The sequence below is a fragment of the Seriola aureovittata genome, chromosome 12 (assembly GCF_021018895.1).
Source record: "Seriola aureovittata isolate HTS-2021-v1 ecotype China chromosome 12, ASM2101889v1, whole genome shotgun sequence".
Lineage (NCBI taxonomy): Eukaryota > Metazoa > Chordata > Actinopteri > Carangiformes > Carangidae > Seriola > Seriola aureovittata.
In genome coordinates, this window is record NC_079375.1 from 15,313,136 (window position 1) to 15,334,510 (window position 21,375).

Sequence of the window (21,375 nt, forward strand, 5' to 3'; positions counted from 1 at the left end):
GTGTTGTATATTCATCCACGGCTGTTCAGTGTGTGTCTGCTCTCAGTAGAGGTTGTCATTAATTAATCTGTTCCCACCAGTGCGGCAGTTAAAAGTGACTCCTGTGGAATTTATTGCTCCATATACTGTCAGAGTAGACTGATCTTAATCACATGTCACGTGTATAAATCACACATGCCTTCACTCATACAGTATTACACACACACACACACACACACACACACACACACACACACACACACACACACACACACACACAGACACATACACACACAGTGTCTGTATTTACAACGTCTGTGTTCCTCTGAGTGTGAGACTGAGAACGAGACAGACATAGCAGACAGACACAGACGATGACGCACACTTAAAAACACACATATGCAAAAATAAACACAAACTGCTTCAGATTGCTCATATCAGTGTTTAAGCTGTGCATGCATACATCTACATATGTAAATACTGATATTATCATGTAACACAAAGAACTGCGTAGTAGATATTTCTACACTCACTCTTACACTAACACAGACATTCACACCTACTGCATTTATAACTGTCATATCTGTATGTCAGTATTCAAGCCTGGATTCCATGATGCTGTACTGCTGGCCTTAAAACCAGCCACACATGGAAGTCTTAAAGTGAATTCTAAAATCTGGTGTACAAATCCTGTATTCTGTACGCCACCCAAACACCATGACCACCTCCCTGCAGCTACAGCAGGGTACATAAATGTAGTGCTCATGTTGCCCCTGAATATAATCCAGAAAGTGATTCAAGTTTGACAGTAAATCATAATTGTCAAAATCAAATGTATAATACTAGCCTATAGAAATGTAATTTCTGAGACAGGGTTGGAAACTGACCGGCTGAACTAGTTATTGTTTTGATGTTTTTGCTAGTTAGAGAAACAAGAGAGTTAGAACGCAGGATTTAAAATGGGGGGTGTCATCTTCCTATATAAGTATTTAGCTATGTAGCTACATTCAAGGAAAACAACAACGGTAAAATGGCAACATACAGCAACCACCACAGCTTCTGCAGCGTCTGTGTCGGCTGGAAATGACACTGGAGGGACAGAGATGTCGCTCATCACTAATTGCTGAGGGACAAACAAAACGAAACACCCCCACACCAACAAGAAATCGACTACCATGAACACAATGTTAAGCAGAATGAATCAGGAGAAACAAAATAGCAGTACAGGCAAATTTATTGGGCCACTTATTTATCGCATCCCAGCTGCATTTTTGTATATTTATTCATTTAAACCCATATCTGAGTGTGATGATACGTTTTTAAAAGAATCCTTTGAAAGTGAGAATTAACTTTAAATTCAGTCCCACGCTGTGACTTTCCAGTCATTTATATAGCAGCTATTTCTTTCGAATGAATCTCTCACTATGTAGCCCCCGTGTCACATTGAAATATCATTGCTCTGTGACTCTGTGCAATTAAGGGCAAGTGTGACATTATTGTCACCTTCCACCCACTAACACACAAACAAATGCACACACACACACACAGAAATGATGCACTCGCACAACACAGGATGTGTTACCATGGCAATGCAACAACCCATAATCACACCGTGAGCATGTGTCTTGGTGAGTCACCCCAGTGTTAATCCATATTCAGTGCTTATTTCTCCTACATATGCCTTCATGTGTGGTGGATGTATGTGTGTTGGAGTGAGATGGGATGGTTACTTTGTCGAGAACTATCCCTAATGTTTTCTCCAGTCACCACCTGCTTCATTGTTGTTGTGTCACCCCCCCCCCCCCCCCCCCCTCCCCTCTGTCTGATGTATTTTCCAGAAACTAGGTCCCTGCTATTTCACCATTGCTGTAGATCCAGGTGCAAAGCTAAAAACAGGGCGGAAAATCCTGTTTTTGGTACCATAGTGCAAACCAAAAAAAAAAAAACACCCTCTTAGACATGCACCTCATACATAAATATATGCCGACCTTCTGTCTCATGTATAAATAGTCAGGCAATCTCAATACAATACAAGCTCAGTCCTTGTTTCATTTTTGTAACACTTTCAGTACGGCTAAAATCTGAATTGAATAGTGTCTAGTTGATGGAAAGTTACAGCGATAACAAGGTTAAATAAACAGATATTAAATGAGCAGTGTGTTCCAACTTCTAATAGCACCATGAAAACAATTGTGTAAACTGTGTTATCATTTACATTTTCCCCTATGGTGTGAGGCTACCCCTCTCTTTCACACATTAGGTGCCAAATATGGCAGGACTATTGCAACTCTTGTCACGTTTGAATAAAGCCATTTATGCAGACATGCTTTATATAAATTGAAAACTTTTTCCACATTTCTACACTTGTATGCTGATTGCTCTTTTTTATGCAATTCATTATCTGATTCTTAACTTTCGTGTGTGCTTTGACTAATCCTGTAATTTTAATGTAACCATCTTGAATGTTTCCACGTAAATATGGAATGTTTCATTATTTAAAAGAATAATTAGTTTAACATAAGTGTTTTTCCTTGAGACCAGACCGCCCGCAGCCTCCACGGTGCACATCACCCCATACTGTTTTATTACTCAAGGAGGGGGGATGTGTGGGTGTGTGTTACAGGGGTTTGTGTAATCTGTGTGTTTGTATTTAACACTTCCTGGGTGAATCATGGCCCTGGCTTCACGCAGGGCTGATGATCTATGGTCGACTGGTGTGAACTCTTCACAGCTACTTTATCGGGCTGCTCTAAACATGTGATGCTGGTTGTCTGAGGCGGAAATCACATTTTATGGTTTTAAAGGGCATATCTGGCTCAGCTCCACTTTTCAGATGCAGTCAAAGCCATCGTGGCACAGAAAGGAAAACAGAGACAGACATCAGCAAATGGCTGCGCATGATTCTTCCGACAGGTTTGGGAATGGGAATTTCAGGCTCCAGCTGTGATCGCTGCTCCAGTTGTCTTGTGAATGAATGGCTCTGGAATGAAGTGCCTGTTTTTTTTCTACAGTGTAGCAGTGTGTGCCTTCCCACAGATGGAACAAAGTGGTGGATGGCTGACATGCATAAAATTTTACTTATCACATTAATACAAAAGTATCCTCATTCAGAACATTTTCACAGTAAACAACATACCTTTCTTATTGCTACTTAATCCTGAAAGATGTTTTTAGACATAATATTGATACACAAAATACAAACCCTTTGTACTTTAAAACTTTAATTTATGCAGCTTTGGAAAAAGGTGCAGTTGAGTTCTCACTTTAATTCCAAACAAAATATTCTCATTTAGAGCCACTTCTTTCAGAGAATGGCAGACGCTCAAAATTCCAATCTCATTATACACTGAATATTGTAAAGTAATTGAAAGCATGTCTGCATTGCGCAATTAAATAATAAAAAATATCAACCCAAGTATGCAAATTGGCTATTATTTCAGAATGCCTAATACGTTTTGGAAACACTACCAAAGTAAATCTATTCATCCATTTTTAATCACTTATCCGAGTTAACATCTTCAAGGTCATAGGGTTCTCCCAGCATGCATTGGGAGAGTGGCAGCATAGTGTCTGTCACAGGACAAATTAGAAACAAGTTTTCAAAAACATGGTATAATGTTGTACCATTTCCCCATAGCTATGTATAGCTACATTTACACCCATATACATGATAAAGAATGAACTTCAATTAGATGTAGGTGCTTCAGGGGAGTAGAGAAGGGTATTTATTCCCAGTGTTGGAAAGAGGTTGTGTCCATTTCATGTTTTTCAAAAGCACGATGAGCATTTTCCCTTTTAGTACAATGATTTTATTTGTTTGAGGCTGGGGTAATTCTCAAGGAAACCTCTCTATGAACAAGTATTCTCACCATCAGTAACACAGGACAGTAATAAAGGTGAGTCACATAAAAGTGCCCAGGGAGAATGAGACTTTCCACTTGACAAGGATGAACACCCACAATGTGTAGAAGTAGTCGAGCGCTGATGCAACTTGCCACACGTGCACACAGCAGGTACAGGTCGATATAAAGTAGCACATTTGTCAGTTATTTGTGCAGCCAGTGACTTATTGATAACAGTGATAATTTGCAGAAAAAAATAATGGTCCCTCTGCTACAGTTCATATTGCCACCACATGCATGACAAGTTATTTCAGTGTTATTATAAAAGGGCAATTTTACACTAAACCAACTTATCCAGACCACACACTGTGGTGAATTCTTGTGTAAATAACTTTTAGGTTTCTCAAGATATTTGTTCACAGGAAAAGATAAACACAAATGTGGAAAAGACGTTGAACCACTGACCCCAGAACTGACGAATCAAGTAATCATCAGGTAGATAATCATGAAGACAGAAATCGTGTAATCCTTGTATGAAAACATGACAAAGAAAATATTGCACTGCAGAAACTCAATGGACAGGAGACATTAAAATTAGGAAAATGTATCTGAACATCTGCTGTTTCAGTTCTCCACACCCACAGCTTGTTCATAGAAAAAGACAAAAGGAAAAAACAGGATCATGATCTAGTTGCCATAGCAGCTGTAACTTGGTCAGTGGGATGCTAGTGTGTGTGCAGCATGACTCTACATAATGCATCCAGACCGAAATGACGTAGGCATTGTACGTAAATATTTACATGCACTGATGCTGAATGATCAGTTGCTGTTTAACAGCAGTGTAAACTGCTGTATTCATGAAAAAGCACGTCACCTCTGTGCCTTGATGTACTTTGTATAGATGAAACAAATAATTCATATTGATCTATACTTTTGATATTCAAGCGTCTGATGAGTAGTGAGGTCAAACAGATGTTATGCACATTTAATATTAGCCATGTTGTGCACCGGAAGTATGGGATGCAATGAATAACATATTGGTTGTAACATTATTTGCAGAGAGGTCTATGTTTGTATGTTCATTCCTTTCTACAGAAGACCACAGTGACCTATTTAGTGGTTTCTGAGATTTGACTCAAACACAGCAAACAGGACGACCGACCCTCTGGCCTCTGCAGTAATGACTCACCAACAAGACAACTATCCTTGTGGTACCCAAACAAAAGCTGAGAGAAAATATTAGAACAGAGCACATATGTTTAAAGAGTCAAAGAGCAAATATTTCAGATTTAGAGAACAAAGGGTGCAGCTAATTTCTTTGCATTTGAAGAATGTTTAATTAATCTCAAACCCGGCACGGCATTAGTAAACTTTAATTCGTTATGAATCACCAATTGTTTTATGTCCTTTAACTTTGTTAGCTATGCTTGACTGATCAAACCATTCCTCACATCATGACCCTAATGAAGCACAAAGCTAAACTTTTAATCCTTAAACTTACTTCACTCTTCGTGACTTGCAAGAAAAATTCATTTTATAGCCTTAAGTTAGAAAGCACAGCGTAATTCCAGTCTTCCATCTTTTCTGTGTCCAACATTCAACAAGTCTTGCAGTTTGTCAACTATTATTGTATGGGGCAGTGGTAACAAGCTGTGAACACAATACTAACTTATCATCAAGCACTTACGGAGAAACATTAGCATTCATTCTAAGTCATGTTTCCAGGCACCTGGTGAGTGTAAGTCAAATATTCATGCTCATTTCAGCTCTGTCTTTCTCCACCAACTTCTGAATAAACATAAGATAGTCTCTAACTTTGTCTGTCTACTGTCAGTCTGCCGTTTGGTGCTGGGCAGGAAGCGTTTGGTGGGTTGAAAACAACTTTGAGAACTGTGAGAGTGAAACAAGCAAGTCAAGTTTTGGGCTTGAAAACCAAAACAAAGCGCTAACAGCTAGCAGCCATAAAGGTCCAGACACATAAGTTACATAATAATTCTATCCATTGTTATTATGAAAATATTATCATTAGAGCTGCCTTAAAGTAACTTGCATTCCATGGGGTTAAATTAATTAAATTGAAATGAATTCCCAAAATTCATTAATTTAGCAAAGCCATGAGGCTCCCCATCTGAATCAATAGTCTGGGAGAGGAACAGACACGTAATCAATACGAGCTCCAGATGAAGTGAGTCATGCATCTGTTGTCAGAGTGGATCTACGCAGGTTAAAAATGAGGTTAGAATGAATCATGGCTGCCGATATGCATTCCTGTACTGGGTGACAGTACACCAGTGTGTCTCTCCGGTCCTAAATGAATAGCTGTAACAGTGTCCTTACATTTAGATATTGAGACAGAGTGGCCTCTCATTACTGAATGAATAGTTACTGCCGCAGAGCATCGTCGCTTTTTTGAATGTGTGCACATTTTCCGGCCCTGGGGATGCAGTCAGAGTATTATTCTATGCATTTTTGTTCCTTGAACTGAAATGAGATCAGCACTTCCTCCTACTGAGGTCACTGAAATATAATTGAATACTTGTGGAGGTGTTCTTGTGAGCTTATATTTGGTGTACAGTGATGAAAACTGTTTGTGCACTTGTTTAGTCGTGTGTGTGTGTGTGCGTGTGTGTGTGTGTGTGTGTGTGTGGGGGGGGCAAGAAGAAATGCATGAATGATAGAGTAGGACAGGATGACAGTGTGCATCATGCCACTCTCAGCACAGAGGATGTGCTGTGCCAACGAGAGAAAGGAAGAGAGAGGAAGATACCAGAGAGAGAAGAGACATATAATAGCTTCCTTTACAAGCAGCCAGCCGACCATCCATGCATTCAGACACAGACAGACAGTTCCCAGAGGTACTTCTTTTGGTGAATAAAAATCGGAGGCCAGGGTGCACAATTTTCTCTCTCTCCCTCTCATCCAGCTCTCGCTTTGTCTCTCTCTGCTGTGTCGCCTGTCTTTCTGTCTCTTCTCTCCTTTGTCCATCTCTGTCTGCCTGTCTTCTTCAAACTGCAGCCTTCATCTTTATCTCTCTCCCTTTTTCCTGTCTTGCTTTGTCCTTTTCTCCACCCCCAAATTTTCTTTCATTCATGCACTTCCACTCTCTCACTCTCCCTCCCTCCCTCCCTCCCTCCCTCCCTTGCTCCTACTTCAAACCAAGCTGGGAATGGAGCAGTGTCTCTTGGAGTAGAAGCCGCCGCTGAATACCAAATAGAGGGCAAGACATGGAGACAGAAAAAGAGCGAGAGAGAGAGAGATAGAGAGCGGGAGAGAGAAGCAGTGCAATGATGTCACAGCTCAGACGTGATCTGCCTACATAACAGGGTTACCACCACACTTGTCCTCCTCGCTATCATCATCCTCTGGTTAATGGTTTAGTGAATTCTTAATGTGTTTGTTTCATTCATGCTTGCATCATTCATGAGATACTTTAAGTAATACCTTTCAGAAAATAAGCACAGGAAAATAAGCGTGATGGGAACATGATGGTTATGAGATTAAAGCCAGAAGCCCCAAAAAATCAAACTGTATGCTATCCTGCAGTCAGTCGATATACAGTGAACTCTAATGCACTTCAGAGCCTCAAGGCCTCATAGTTCCTGTTATAGTTTTAGGTGTGAGGTAATGGTTGATACAGACATTAACAGACTTGACTTCCTTCATTTTCTCTCTCATTCACAAAAGCTTCTGTACTGTCTGTCTATATATATATATGTATATACTGTATGTATATATATATTTTTTTTTACATCCTTTTGCATATGCACATAAGGACAATGACTGACTCCGATCAAGTAGCTTTTCTTGTTCTTTATATTAACCAGAATGCATTGCTTTTCTTCAGTGAACCTCTCTGAGTAAGCCCAGCTCTGACACAATCACACGTACAGGGAGTCTAAATATTTCATATCTTTAATAAAACAAACTCTGCTACTTGGTTGAGACATCTCCAGCTGGTTTGTTTCATTGCTTTTAGTCACTCCTTTCAAGAACAGTGACTCATCCAAGCCTGTGAGAGATACTGTGAATTCTTGTGCTCAAATTATATTTAAAAATGTTTTTTTTTTTTTGAGTTAGCAAGGCCTGAGTGGTGATGAGATGGGCTTATGTATGTGTGAAAGTGGCCATGTGATGCATTACACAATTTCAGCTATCTCACATTCCCCAATGTCTCACACTCACATTAGGTCTTCCTGTCATGATTCATCTGTCTATTGTTTTTTATTAGATGATAATTCATCATAAAACTAAATACATGGGGCATTTTAATTTGAAGAACTGCTGAACATTAGTTTCCATTAGCAAGTCAGGTAAAGTAAGTTTTATTTATAAAATCAGGTTCAGGTGATGAAAACCAGAAGAGGGATCCCTCTTCCGAGTTGAACAGACATGCAATACATGTTGTGCGTCGACAGACATAACAACAGCACAATTATAATGTGGAGAAACAGAGACTACCAATGGAGGTGAAGGGAGTAGAAGACCAGTTTGCAGATGAGAGGGGCTGTGAGCCTTCACATGCCACAGAACAGATAAGTTCTGCATCATCTGCCAATAAGGCCAGTGTTACAGCTAACTATCATGCCTTGGCCTAAAGTTAGTGGGATGCAACACCTACTTTAAAACAGCTTAGATAAACTATTTAAATGTACAGTAAATACAAAAGATCTAGGAGCTGGCACTGTATAGATGCTTGGCAACTTTAGCTCATTTAACATTCTTTCAGAAAGCACTGGCAACTACTGGCGCTGTAGTGATTTCAATAGGCTGACCTTTTCACTAGATAGATGGCTATTCTTCAAGCTGCGAAGGATGTGGAAAGCCAGACTAAGCTTTGTAAGTGGGGATGCACTGGAGCAATTCAAGTAGCAGCAGCAGTTGCGTGTGCCATGCATTAATATGCATATGACCCCTAGCAGACTGGGTTTAAAGATCCTTTTAGAGAAGTGTTTATTATGGTCACAGCAGATAGGCTGAAAAAAAAAGAGCTTTGAAAGGAGCAGGCTGCAAGGCAGCAGCAGGAGCAGCAGCTTTGGGGGTATTGTAGCAAGTTGACACTGCAAAGCTTTGTATGGTGCTCAGCAGGTGGACCCCACCCCCCCACCCTGCACACACAAACACACATACACTTATATTTGCATGGATGCAAGCGGACAAGCTTACAGGCTCATGTACACAGGAACAGTAAAATTCCAAAAGAAGTACAGACAATAAAGTGGATCCATGGCAGAAATACACAATAAGTTTAGAAAAACAGAGGCAGATAAAAACTCCATCTGCTATGACGAAAGCAGTGGGCTCCAACTTGCCACATGACCTTAAGCCTCGACGGCTGCCACTATTTCAGCCTCAGAAACCGTAACCACCACTGCCCCTCCTCCTCCTCCTCCTCCTCCTCCTCCTCCTCCTGTCTTCACTGAGTGACTACAGGCTCCGGTGGTTACCACTGCTAAAACCCCCATAAACCCACCAACCGTCTCCTCCTCCTCCGCCTCCTCCTCTCTGCTGAGTGATCCAAGGCCCCTCGGTTCAGCACAAAGACACGGCTGCTCGTCTGTCAACCAGAGGCGCAGGACCGAGCGGGGCCCCTACTGACTCCTATTCAGCTCCTTTTTGAATGACATTATTGAAATCCCAGTCCCGGCTGCGTGCATGTGTGGAGGCAATAGGCCCACACCTGTCCTCTTAGCATGTCTGGCCTGAGAAGACAAGATAGAGGGGGAGAGACAGAGGAATGTGTCGATGCACTACCAAACCAGCTGTTTTCACTGTGCAGTTTGCAAAGGCTTTGTGCCAACAGTAGCGCTTTTACTTCTACTGCATTGCTATTTTTAATGCTTGGTGAAAAACACTCACGCCAAACTATATATCGTCCTTCAAAAGTTACAGGAAAATGTGATTTAATTACCAGGTTAATCTAAAAGAACTTGAACAGCATGGCGGACTGTAACAAAAAAATGTGGCAACATACCAAAAATTACCTTGCAAGCTGAACTAAAGTACGAATGTGGTCAGACCAGAAAACTGAAAATATAAAAGCTCTGTCTTTACTCTGCCTTTAAGGCTTGGAGGTCAAAGATGAGTCAACGTTTTAAGTGCAAGCTGGCTAAAAAGCCACCTGTTCGTCGGCTGGAACGATGCTTGTAAGAAGGTGAAGAATGTGGAAAACTGTCTTGAACTATTGGTCCAATAAATAGTTTGAAAGGTTGTGTGTGGACATGGTGACTAAGTGTATGTGCTTGGTATGGGTGTGTATGTGTGAGTGTGAGTGTGTGTGTGTGTGTGTGTGTGCGTGCGTGCGTGCGTGTGCGTGCATGCGTGTGTGTGTGTGTGTAGGATATATCAATTGTCACTTTCATCTGTGCCATTAGAGAGAAGTCTGTAGTTTCCCATCTGTTGCTCTGGTCTTCCATGCCCAGAGATTTAAGTGTGATTACCGTCTCTCTCTCTCTCTGTTGTGTGTTTATGAGAATCCATGTTGCACCAGGCAGACTTTAAAGAGTCAGTTTGCTCAACGCTGCAGATAAGAAAACCACCTGTTTAAATAGAAAAGCAATCCAGAGGAGAAACTAATTTTTTTTTTCTTTTCTGTGTTTTCAATATTAACAGATTCTTCAAAGGGCACACTCATCATGAAACTCGTACCATTTATCTCTGTGTGCTCAACTGTTGGTACACATGGGGCTTACATGGATTTCCAGGTTGGGACAAGCCTCAAGGTGTTCTCTCTCTCACACACACACACACACACACACACACACACACACACACACACACACACACACACACACACACACACACACACACACACACAGGCGCGCACAAACACACGCACGCACGCACACACACACAGGATCAAGGCCAATCAATAAGTGGTGCTTGTTTGATAGACATCAGTAACACGCATCACTGAAAGAATGTGATAAAAACAAGTCAGTTTCCCACGCTCATGTGATTGAGCAATAAGAAAAGAAGTATGCTAGAAGTGACAGTAATACCACTGTAATAAAAAAAACACACATATTCAATTTGTGGTTTGTCTTTGATCAGTTAACAGTGGCTACAGTTTACATCCACAGAACAGGTTTATAATGAGTATAAAAAAAATACAGAGAGATAAAGATCCAAGTAGTTTGTGATTGTATCTAAAATAAAGTGCAGAGGCTTCATAAACCTGTATCTGAGTTCCTGCAGATGAAGATGTTGCAACAGTTTATGATTGTATGATTCTTGGGAATTGTTTTTTAACACAGTAGTAGACACAAATATTTGCATACATACAGAAAGTTTATTCTGCGTGTTCCTGTTAGCCGTCGTTAAGTTTTATCTGAAGTAATTTCACATGTGGAGGCTGTCGCTTTTCAGAGAGAGAGTGCTGCTGTCATAACCTCCTTTTTTGTCTTAGAGCGTTTATAAATTTCTCCCTTGTCGGTGTTCCTGTAAATTAATTTCAGCTGTAAACTTGATTGACCTTGTGTATCGGTTCTGTCTCTGACATTTGTTTTCATTATCATTATTACTATTACATAACCTTGCTGTTTTTTTTTTTACATGTTCCCATGAATTAAAAATCCAGTTCTGTGGGTAAACAAACACATTCTCACACACCCACAAAACACATACTCACCTACCAAAGACATGCACATAACTGTACACACATGCACAGTACACACACGCATTATTATATAATCTCCTTAATTAATATAAAAAAACTGAACCCACCGGGCTTCACAGGTGATCTCAAGTAAAACTCCAGTTCCTGAGTGTCGAACAGTTCTGCAGATTCAAAGTGTGTATAATTAAAGGTACTCTAATCAATCATTTTTATTTTTTTGCCACTTGGGGCAGAAGAACACTCTAAGAAAAGGACCCTGACTTACTTAAGTTGGTGTGGCTAATGGAAAAGAAGTGTTCACACATAAAATACATTGTGTTAAAAACTAAAAGGGCTGCATTGGTGTGAGCATGTTGCTACGGGTACCAATGACAAGACAGAGTACGACCCAGGGAGTCTGAGTAATACATCCAGAAGTTTTGAGGCTTGCCAAACACTTCCCTGTGGTTAATGTTACTACAGTATGAATCAGGATTAAATAACATGGAAACTTATGATGATGAATCATTTTGTCTTCCTACCTAATATGCGCATATTTGATCGGCCAATGCAGAGTGATGATGACCAACAATCACATAAGTTGCACAATTTGAACTGAGTTTACCTTTTTTCACCAGACTTTTTTTTTCTCAAAGACATCTTGAGACTCACAGTGTCTCATTGTGGTGACATTGAATCATCATAATATTGAGAATGTCATCTGCAGCTGCTGTCCAACTTCACAAGCTATCTGCTTCCCTCGTATGTCTGCTGTTTGGAGCTGTGAGGTGTACAATGGAAGAATTAGAGCTTTTTTTTGTTGCTGAAAACAGCTTCCTGCTGCTACTGAAAACAAGGCTAAAGAGAGTAGAAAAACTTTATTTAAATTATACAGCAAATTTGCAGGGTATAAAACCAAAAATTTTGCTAAAGGTGGCAAAAAAAGAAAGAAAAAAAAAGCACTGTAGAGCTTCAGATTCAACACTACAAGCAATGCATTTCACGTCATTTGATGCATTTATGTAAAAACACTGGTAGAGCTTTACAGTAAAATAAAAAAAAATACAAAAGTAAGACATGTAGCACATATTTCTAAACCTTTTCCTGTTTAAGAATAGCTTGCACAGCAACACCAGATGGAAACTTCAACATTGACCCACTTTGCTTCTTTGGTGTATTTCAATTTGATACAATGCAAAAACAGAAACAGGAAGTGGTGTGGTCTTATCTGTAGTTCAAAAAGTGAAAACAAAAAGGAGGGCACAGAATTTACAAAAATGCACATGTTTCATTTAAGTGTGTTTTAGTTTCATTTCTGTGAAGCAGTCTTGAAAACACACTGCTGTATTTTAAGCCCATGGGTTTACCAGAAGCACCGAGCCATTAACTGCAGTGCAGCAAATTGTATTTGTGTGGCTTTCCATTAGCTCTTGGCAGAAGCTTTAGACTCCACAAATAACTTCTTAGAAATAACTAATAGTAGAAAAGGTCTGAAGAAATCCCTCAAATATAGTTGAACTTGGAGTTGAACTATATTAAGGTTCAGCTACTAATTTCATACATTTGTTTTACTTATTTTCTTTGGCAAGACAGCTGACAAACAATACCATATATCAGTACCACAGTATTAAAAATGAGAATTTCTTCACTCGGACCAGAAATTCTGACTTTTCCCTTTTTCTCCACTTAACTTGTAGGCTGAATTTAGTGTGTATACGCTCATTTTCCTTTTTAAGACATAAATATAAATCCTTTTTTGTTGAAACTTGTCTTACGAGTATAAAAACAGACTTTAAAGAATAGAGCAGGGGCCTTAATTAGTCTTAATTTGACCTCTGAGTCCTAACCCACATGTAAGACTTTTTTCAGTAAAAACTAAATAGCAATTCAATCTTATTATTAGGCTTTAATGGATTTAATCTCAAGTCTCATGACTGTTAGCAGTGCAAAGTGGGAATCAATCATCTCACTTTTCAAAAGTTACAACAAGAAAGTACAACAAATACAATACATTGCTATACTATTGATATATGTAGAAAAAAATTTAATCCCACAACTGTGAGATTTTAATTACACTTTTTATTTCGTATGTTGCCACAGTCCGTGTATAATAATAATATCCCAAAAGTGCTTGCCTACAAAGCTAAATTTCATTCATAAAAATTCCAAAATCTGCAGAGGAAAGTGTGAAAACTGGTCCTGACAGCAAAGCAGAGAAGGGGCTGAAGACAAGTTTACTATAATATCTGCAGTTTGGGTTTGATGCCAAAAAGGGTTACATTCTTCCAGCTTTGATGTGTGTGCCCCCCCCCCCCCTCTCTCTCTCTCTCTCTCTCTCTCTCTCTCTCTCTCTCTCTCTCTCTCTCTCTCTCTCTCTCTCTCTCTCTCTCTCTCTCTCTCTCTCTCTCTCTCTCTCTCTCTCTCTCTCTCTCTCTCTCTCTCTCTCTCTCTCTCTCTCTCTCTCTCTCTCTCTCTCTCTCTCTCTCTCTCATGCATGCACAGACATGTCTAGAAGGGAAGGGAAACCCCTGCACATGGTGGGGAGCTGTAAGTACAAGGAAAACAACACATGACTGCAGTTCCAGGGTAATGATAATCAGCAGTGATAAGTCTTGCTCTCTCTGAGCAGATTTTTTTTTTTTCATTTTGGAGGGGGGGTGGGGGGGGCAACTTTTGGGACAAAACAAAAGCCTGATTAGAGATAGAGAAAGAGATGACGGTAGGTCAAGTAGGCAGGCAGATGGACAGACAAACAGAGAGTGGCAGACAGAAACATTTATGAATATGTATGTGTCTACATGAATGCAAGATGAGATGTGTGTGCTTTGTACATGTCCATATAAATTTGCGTGTGCTTCAATTCTTTCTTCCAGGGAAGGTTTGACCTTTGACCGTCTCCCTGCACCCCCATCTCTAACAGACACACACACACACCCCACCTCACCTCCCTATATCCTGGACAGCTGTCAGCAGGGACCTGGCCAAAGAAAAAGACCCATCTGTCGCCTTCCTTCAAAGGTCAGGGCTCAGGGCTGTGTGTGTGTGTGTGTGTGTGTGTGTGTGGAGAGAGGGAGGAGGGAAGCTTCTTTTCACTCAGTTAATCTCAGCTGTTGTTCTCTCTCGCTCTCTCTGGCACACTTCTGAGGGTTACGGATGTTTTAAATGCAGACACCCTTCGCGTCCATGTCTGGCGTGTTTAGTGTGTGGATGTATGGCCTCACTTGTTTGAAGGTGAGAGTTCGCCTTGTGCATGTGTGCGTTATGTAACTGATATAATGCTCCCCCATATATTACATTAAGAACAATGCAGCGCTTGAGCATAATTAGCACTTTGCCTATTTGTCATTCTAGTGGCTTTGTGAGCCTCTCACACAAAGCTGCATAGATGATGGAAACTTATTCAGGCGCTTATCGCTTTCTCTTATGAGCCCTAAAATGTTTGTAGTTCGTCCTTGTCTTTGATCACACTAATTAGATGCATCACATTTGAAGCCACACCATTTTTGTTTTGTTGGAATAAATCAATAATTCATTACGGTAAGAAATCTAAATATATGATGGTAGAATGGCTCTTTTTAGAACTTGGTTTTATGTGTATCAGGTCACCTTCGAGTTTCCCCAGTTTTCACTTTTAGGCAAACAATGTGAAATATAAGCAAATTACTGACTATAATTTAAATCATTTTTTTTATTCTTAGGTGGCAATGTACTTTATGTTTTATCAAAAGCTCCAAACAAACTGTTTGACAGTAAGAAAGATCTTCAATCTCCCATCTTACTCTAAGACTACCAGAGGCCTGTTCAAACACTCTGCCTGCACTCCAGTTCTTGTCTTGACTCCCTCTGTTGGTCCACACAGAAACTAACATTTAAACTCACTTTATGTTGTTGGTATCAGTCAGGCTGAGTTTTCCAAAATAGCAGATTTCACTGCTCGAAACTCAACTTGGCCCAACTGTATGAACAAAATGAGCTAATTTCAGAGTTAGGTTGGGATAATATTTGATAGATGTCCTCTATGGATAATAAATAGGCTAAAAAATGTGTTTGATTGAAGGGTTGTTTATTTGCAGCTCTCTTGTCTCAAGTGGGATTATTAAGTCTGTATTTTTGTCTTTAGAACCAAAGTCTGTTGTTTATAACAAGAATAATCCTGGGACTTTGTCAAACACAAGATAAACACACTCTCTGCAGAGTAGGATCATCCAGATTGCATTTTAAGATTTAATCAGCATGAAACCTCATATATCATTGCTCTCCAGCAAAGCTGAAGAAAATCTCAAAACATCAGTTTCATATATATCTAATATTCTTTAAGTCAAAATTTCCCTTTTTACTCATATTGTAATCTCTGTTTCCTTTAAGAGAAGCTAATAAGTTGGAACCCCCCCCCGTCTGTTCACGCTATTTTACTACATAAATGTCCAAACATTCCTGTGGAATTACAATATGTGCAACAATATAATGTTACTGCAGCTGATTTGTAGGGTTCAGATAGTATCAAGGCAGCAGATTACGCTTTGAATTCGTTCCAAGTATGAACAGTCAGCAGGCCAATAAAACCTTTTTACAGGTAGGAACTAGTTTACAGTGTGATAACAGAGAGAGGGAGAGAGATAAAGAGAGAGAGTGATATATATATATATATATATATATTTATAGAGAGAGAGAGAGAGAGAGAGAGAGAGAGAGAGAAAGAGAGAGAGAGCGAGCAAGAGATTTGAACCAATGCATTAATGTTATATAAAGGGATTTAGGGAGAAAACAAAGGCTTCCTCTGTGCGATTACTGAGGATATGTAAATACATAATCCACTGTGTCCAGACCTGTTACACTGCAGGAAATAAGACAATAGATTAAAACCATGGGGTAACAGGGTAACAGGTAAGCACTAGTACAGTAGGTCAACAATGACCAGTGACATTATTTAATAGTAAATATAACAGGTTGTGAGCCAAGCTGCAAATACATTTTCATACTGATTTCATTTTCTCATTTTTGTTCAATGCAGATTCAGACAGATTGGAGGCATCTCACGTCGTTTACTCCAAGTCTAATCTTCTCTAAAGGAAAGAAAGAGGACAGCTCTGTCTAGTTACCATCTGTTTGAGTGGAGGACTGGAGATGAAGATTGTGAAGTGAATTAAAATCAAAACTGTTTATCCAAGGAAATATTACAACCACCTGTTATCATGTGACTCAAGTTTAAAACTGAGCAAAAACAACACAAGGACTTTGAGAAGTTTTTTTTTTTTTTTTGGCAAACTAGAGAAATTCACTTATTTTTTACACTATATTCTCAGTATTAACACATTTTGTTTTATTTTGTTTGTTTTTTTTGTTTTTTTAAAGAATTGTTCTCAACAGCGTCAGTGTTGAATGAGTGTTAGATAGTGGGGAAGATAAAATCCAACAGAAAACAGCTAAAGAACCAAGCCACTTTCAGACTCAATAGTTTGAATAAAGGTAACTTCCCTGCTCGATATTGCAGGAAAATATATTGTCTATATATTGTCATTGTACATTGTCAATAAATTGCCATTTTTTTGTAGCTGTAGTCTTAATTCAAAAGAATATCCTTATATAATGTTTACTTTTCAAAATCATTTTAACCTTGCATTCAGAACTTACACAAATAGAACCACTTTTATCTAAAGACCATCAGTGGTGACAAACACAGGGAGAGCGGACCACAGCTGTCAATACAGGAAAACTATTCAGTATGCTTTACTGGTCATTTGAATGTAGGATAATGTCTTTCAGTGCACACTGAAATACAGGGTTCATAATGAAGAGTTTCCCATCAGATGTAATTACAGCATGTTTCGCCTCGTCTACAAAGCATGGCAAACAGTAAATGTTATGAGCAATAGCTGGGGGTTCAAAACCCCATTCAACCGCAATACCCAAAACAGCAACGAGGCACGCTGCATGGTTACACAACATTACAAACACACACCGATAAAAGCCTCTGTGCATCTTTGCCATAACAAATCCACAGCATCAGGAGCATACTGTGTGAGAGCAGATGCTGCCAATAGTCTGCCACCACCTCTGTCACCTCAAAATGTTCCACTTTTCGAGCATAGATGCTTATGTTTTTCCATATCTCAGTGTGACAGAGTAATCTTACTGACATCCGCCAACTCATACAACACAGATAAGTATACAAATCAGCCCATACCCTGTATGTCAACATTCATTTGTGGAAATATCTTATCTGATAAGAATTAAAGTGTCATGACTCTACTGGTGAGATAGTTTTTTCTTTCCCCCCTTTCCCTTGCGTTTCTCTGTATCCTCCCCGTTTGTCTGTGTATGTGTGTATGTTTTGTGGGTGTGGCTTACATCACTGATTGTTCAGCCTGTCAAGAGGTAGACACTCTCTCGGCAGTAGGACTCCACTGCCAGAGACTAACCTTCCCTTTCCTTTTTTTAACGCCACCGCCGCCGCCAGCGCCACCAGTCCTCAGCCTCCAGCCGGTCACCATCTCTCCATTTCCCAGAAAAGCGTGCCTGCGTCTGCCCTTGTCCCCAACTAACCCTTCAACCCTCAACTGCAACTTTATCTCATTAGATCATTTACCAAGACCCCCGCTGAGTTCCCCGTCTGTTTTTGCGTCCAAACTAGAACTACCTGTTACATAAAGCTGAAGTGTGTTTACATTTACGGACGACAAACTATTAATAACTGCTCAACAACCCTACAGGATGTAAGACAGACAAAATAATTAATGAAACCGTTTTTTTTTTTTCCAACCACCTACAACTCATGTGAACCATGCCTGCGTTAGTTACTGTTAATGTTATCCAGCAGCACAGTGGCTGATCCACTTCATTGGACAAGGAGGTTCAGGGGAAGGGTTTAGCGAATGGTCAATTATCAGCATGCCCATGGGTCAAAGATGTAGTGTTAAAGAATGGTACAAACTCACACGACATCAAGGCATGATGGCAAACGTCCTATTAAGAATCATAGATGTTTTCTCATCTGCAAAAAAATGCTTCATCTTTCAGTCTTTCAGTTCAGATCAAAAAGGGACCTGGATAATAAATAACACACACACACACACACGCACACGCGCGCACACACACACAGACACACACACACACACACACACACACACAATCCATTTGCCGGAAGTGGTTTTACAGCAGGCTGAGCTGATAAAAAATAAATGAACACAGTGATGGAGGGAGACTGAAGGAGGGAATAAAAGGAGCAGTGGATTGAGAGAAAATGAACGAAGGAAAGAGGGAATGACAGATAGAGAAAGAGTGAGACAGACAGAGAGATGTGATGGAACTTGCCCAGAGGGAAGGAGAAAGCAGAAGAGAGAGAGAGAGAGAGAGTTGCAGTCAAGCAGCCGTGGGCGGTATGCGAAATCCTGGGTGACGCTTTGGGGCAATTGCATTGCATTGTGCATGTTATGTTTTTGTGTGTGTGTGTGTGAGTGGTTGCTGCGTAAGTACATGTGTATGGTATCATCTCCTGTGTCTGCGTCATTACCTTGATTAGACTGCAGAAGAGAGAGGCAAGGAAATCCCAGCCCTTTCTTTCCCCTCCCTCTCTTCCTCTCCCTCCTCCACCTTATCTGTCCAACTCTCTCTCTTACACTCACGCAATTCACATCAAAGTAACTAATTTCTTGTAAATAGGTGAGTTGTTTTGCCCAAAGTGCCACTTTTTCTTGTTTTGCTCACTCTCCTTATCTGTCACTCTTCTTCTCTTATCATTCTCACTTTCTCTTTCATAAAATATACTCATGTCATACTGTAAGCACTCAGTCAAATTATGCAAAAAAAAACACCCCCAACAGTATGTGTAAAAACACGAGCACCTTGATTTACAGCAGCGTGTTTGCTGGCTGCAGTGCAGAGGAAGTCAAACTATACCCTGTGTGACGCACCTGTGGTTGGATTGAGCAACTGTTTGAACTATTTGATGCATGTGTGTGTTTGTTTTAGTCAGTCTGTCTGTTGTCTCAATCCTGTCACTATTAAACATAACTTATTCAAATATTGCTGTATAAAAACTCCCCTGAAGTCTGACCTTTGAAAGCCTTTTGTAGAATTCATCACCAAATAAAATACTGAGACTACTTGTCATTCAGGTGTCTCCGATAAATGTATTTTTATTACCATCTGTAAATGGATGTGAAACTTTGGCAAGTTACTGAATGATGTTTTTGTCATTTCTATCCATTTGAACACTAAAATTATGGTGTAATATGATCTATTTTTCATTATTCGGGTCTTTTTCAATGTTTAAATGTTTTCTAGGAAATTAAGAATTTTAAAAATGTACATTTCAAAGTGAGGCTGGAGCTTGACGCTGCATTTGTTGATTTCTTTTTTTGGCTACTTGGCCACTCAGATATTATCACCTGTAACATGTTAGCAAACTGCCTTACTGACACATTCAACAGTTACGGAGAAACATTATCATAACACATAGCATTCGTTTGGAATTGAACCTCTGGCCACCTGATGAATAAACACATAAGAGCAATATTCACTCTGCTATTGGTATTGGTATTACCTACTGAGGGAAATATCTGCTAGTTGCTAGCAGCTAAATGCTCTACTGTGTTCATTAGCTAGTTGCTAACTTTGTATGTCTGCTGTTTGGGGCTGGACAGGTTGTAGACCAAGGGTTTCTCACACTGCTGAATCCAGCTTCCTGCAGGAACTTAAGGTCAATCAGAGTGAACCAAAAACAGTGAAGTCCAGCGCCAAAACAATGAGCTGAAAGACCTTGCTCATAAAGCTACAGTATATTGTCTAGAGCAGCTTTAAAGTCAAGCCTGGTCCCAGACCCCCTGGATCTCTGCCCATATCTTTAATTATATTTCAGCATTGCAAAATGTATGTAATAATAATAAAGGGGAACTGCAGAGTTGGGTAATAAATCTTTGTGATGACTTTGAATGACCCATTTCATATTACACATAGTCATCTGATCATTTGTTACATATTTTGTTCCAGACCTCTGGATCTCTAATCACATTTCACAGTGAATATAATCATACTAACGTTAAAGAAAATAGTTCTCGGTCTGATTATCACGCTACTTAAAATCTAAAACCCATCATCTTATTTTGAGAAATAAGAATTTAACCCTTCCCGGACAGTGCCCTAACAGTTTCAAACCTGAGAAAAGAGTGAAAAGAAAAAATTGGTGATGTAAATGAATGTGAAAGAAAGTGACAGAAGACTTAAAAGCAGATGCGGGGAGAGATTGCTGAAATGATAGAACCACCGTGTGACCTTCTAACATCCTGTCTCTGCCACATCATTGACTTTCACCTTTAACCAGTCTGAGAGGAAAGAAACATAACCTTTCTCTATGGAAAATATCTGACATTATACAAGCATTTCATTGCTCATCACTCCTTTGTTGTTTTGTTAATTTGTGTAGTAGTGACCCCTTAAAAGTGATATTCAACTATTTGTTGTCCCCTCCGTCATCAGAGCTCCACCCACCGGTTCTCACTTTCAGATTAATATCGTGTTGGAGAAAACTTTTCTCTTTGTGTCCGTGACACAGTGCATCTTTGGTTGAAACAAATTCTCCACTTCGACATGTCACTGTGCTCACCGCATGACTGTTCATCACTTTCTGTGGTGATGCCATAGCACGTAATGGAATGTGTTGCTGAAAGTGTCTTTTTTGGAAGAGCTATTACATTGACATTAAGAGGAGGTTTAAACAAGAACTCTTTTCTTTCAGACAGAGGCAGACAGAGAAATAAAAGCTGAGGCTGCTTGTAGTCTGTTCAGTTTAGTGCTGCCGGGGTGCTGCCAGCTAAATGAGAGACCAGCAGATGGCTGGAATGTCGAAAATGCCAAAGATCAGAGGCCAGTAGAGACACAATGAGATTAGAAGGGAAACAGAGCAACCGCCCAAATCTGAGCTGTAAACATCCTTGTGAACTTTGAGGTGTGTTTGTGTATGTT

At 39.9% G+C, this 21,375-nt stretch overlaps 1 long non-coding RNA gene across 1 annotated transcript in view; it reads right to left on the reverse strand.

The window, feature by feature from the left end:
• Positions 1-9,390: 9,390 nt before the first annotated feature.
• LOC130179378 (uncharacterized) overlaps positions 9,391-21,375 on the reverse strand; it is a 33,790-nt gene continuing 21,805 nt past the window's right edge. The window contains exon 5 of the long non-coding RNA XR_008829286.1: positions 9,391-9,520. This is a non-coding gene — a long non-coding RNA (uncharacterized LOC130179378). The remainder of the gene's footprint in view (positions 9,521-21,375) is intronic.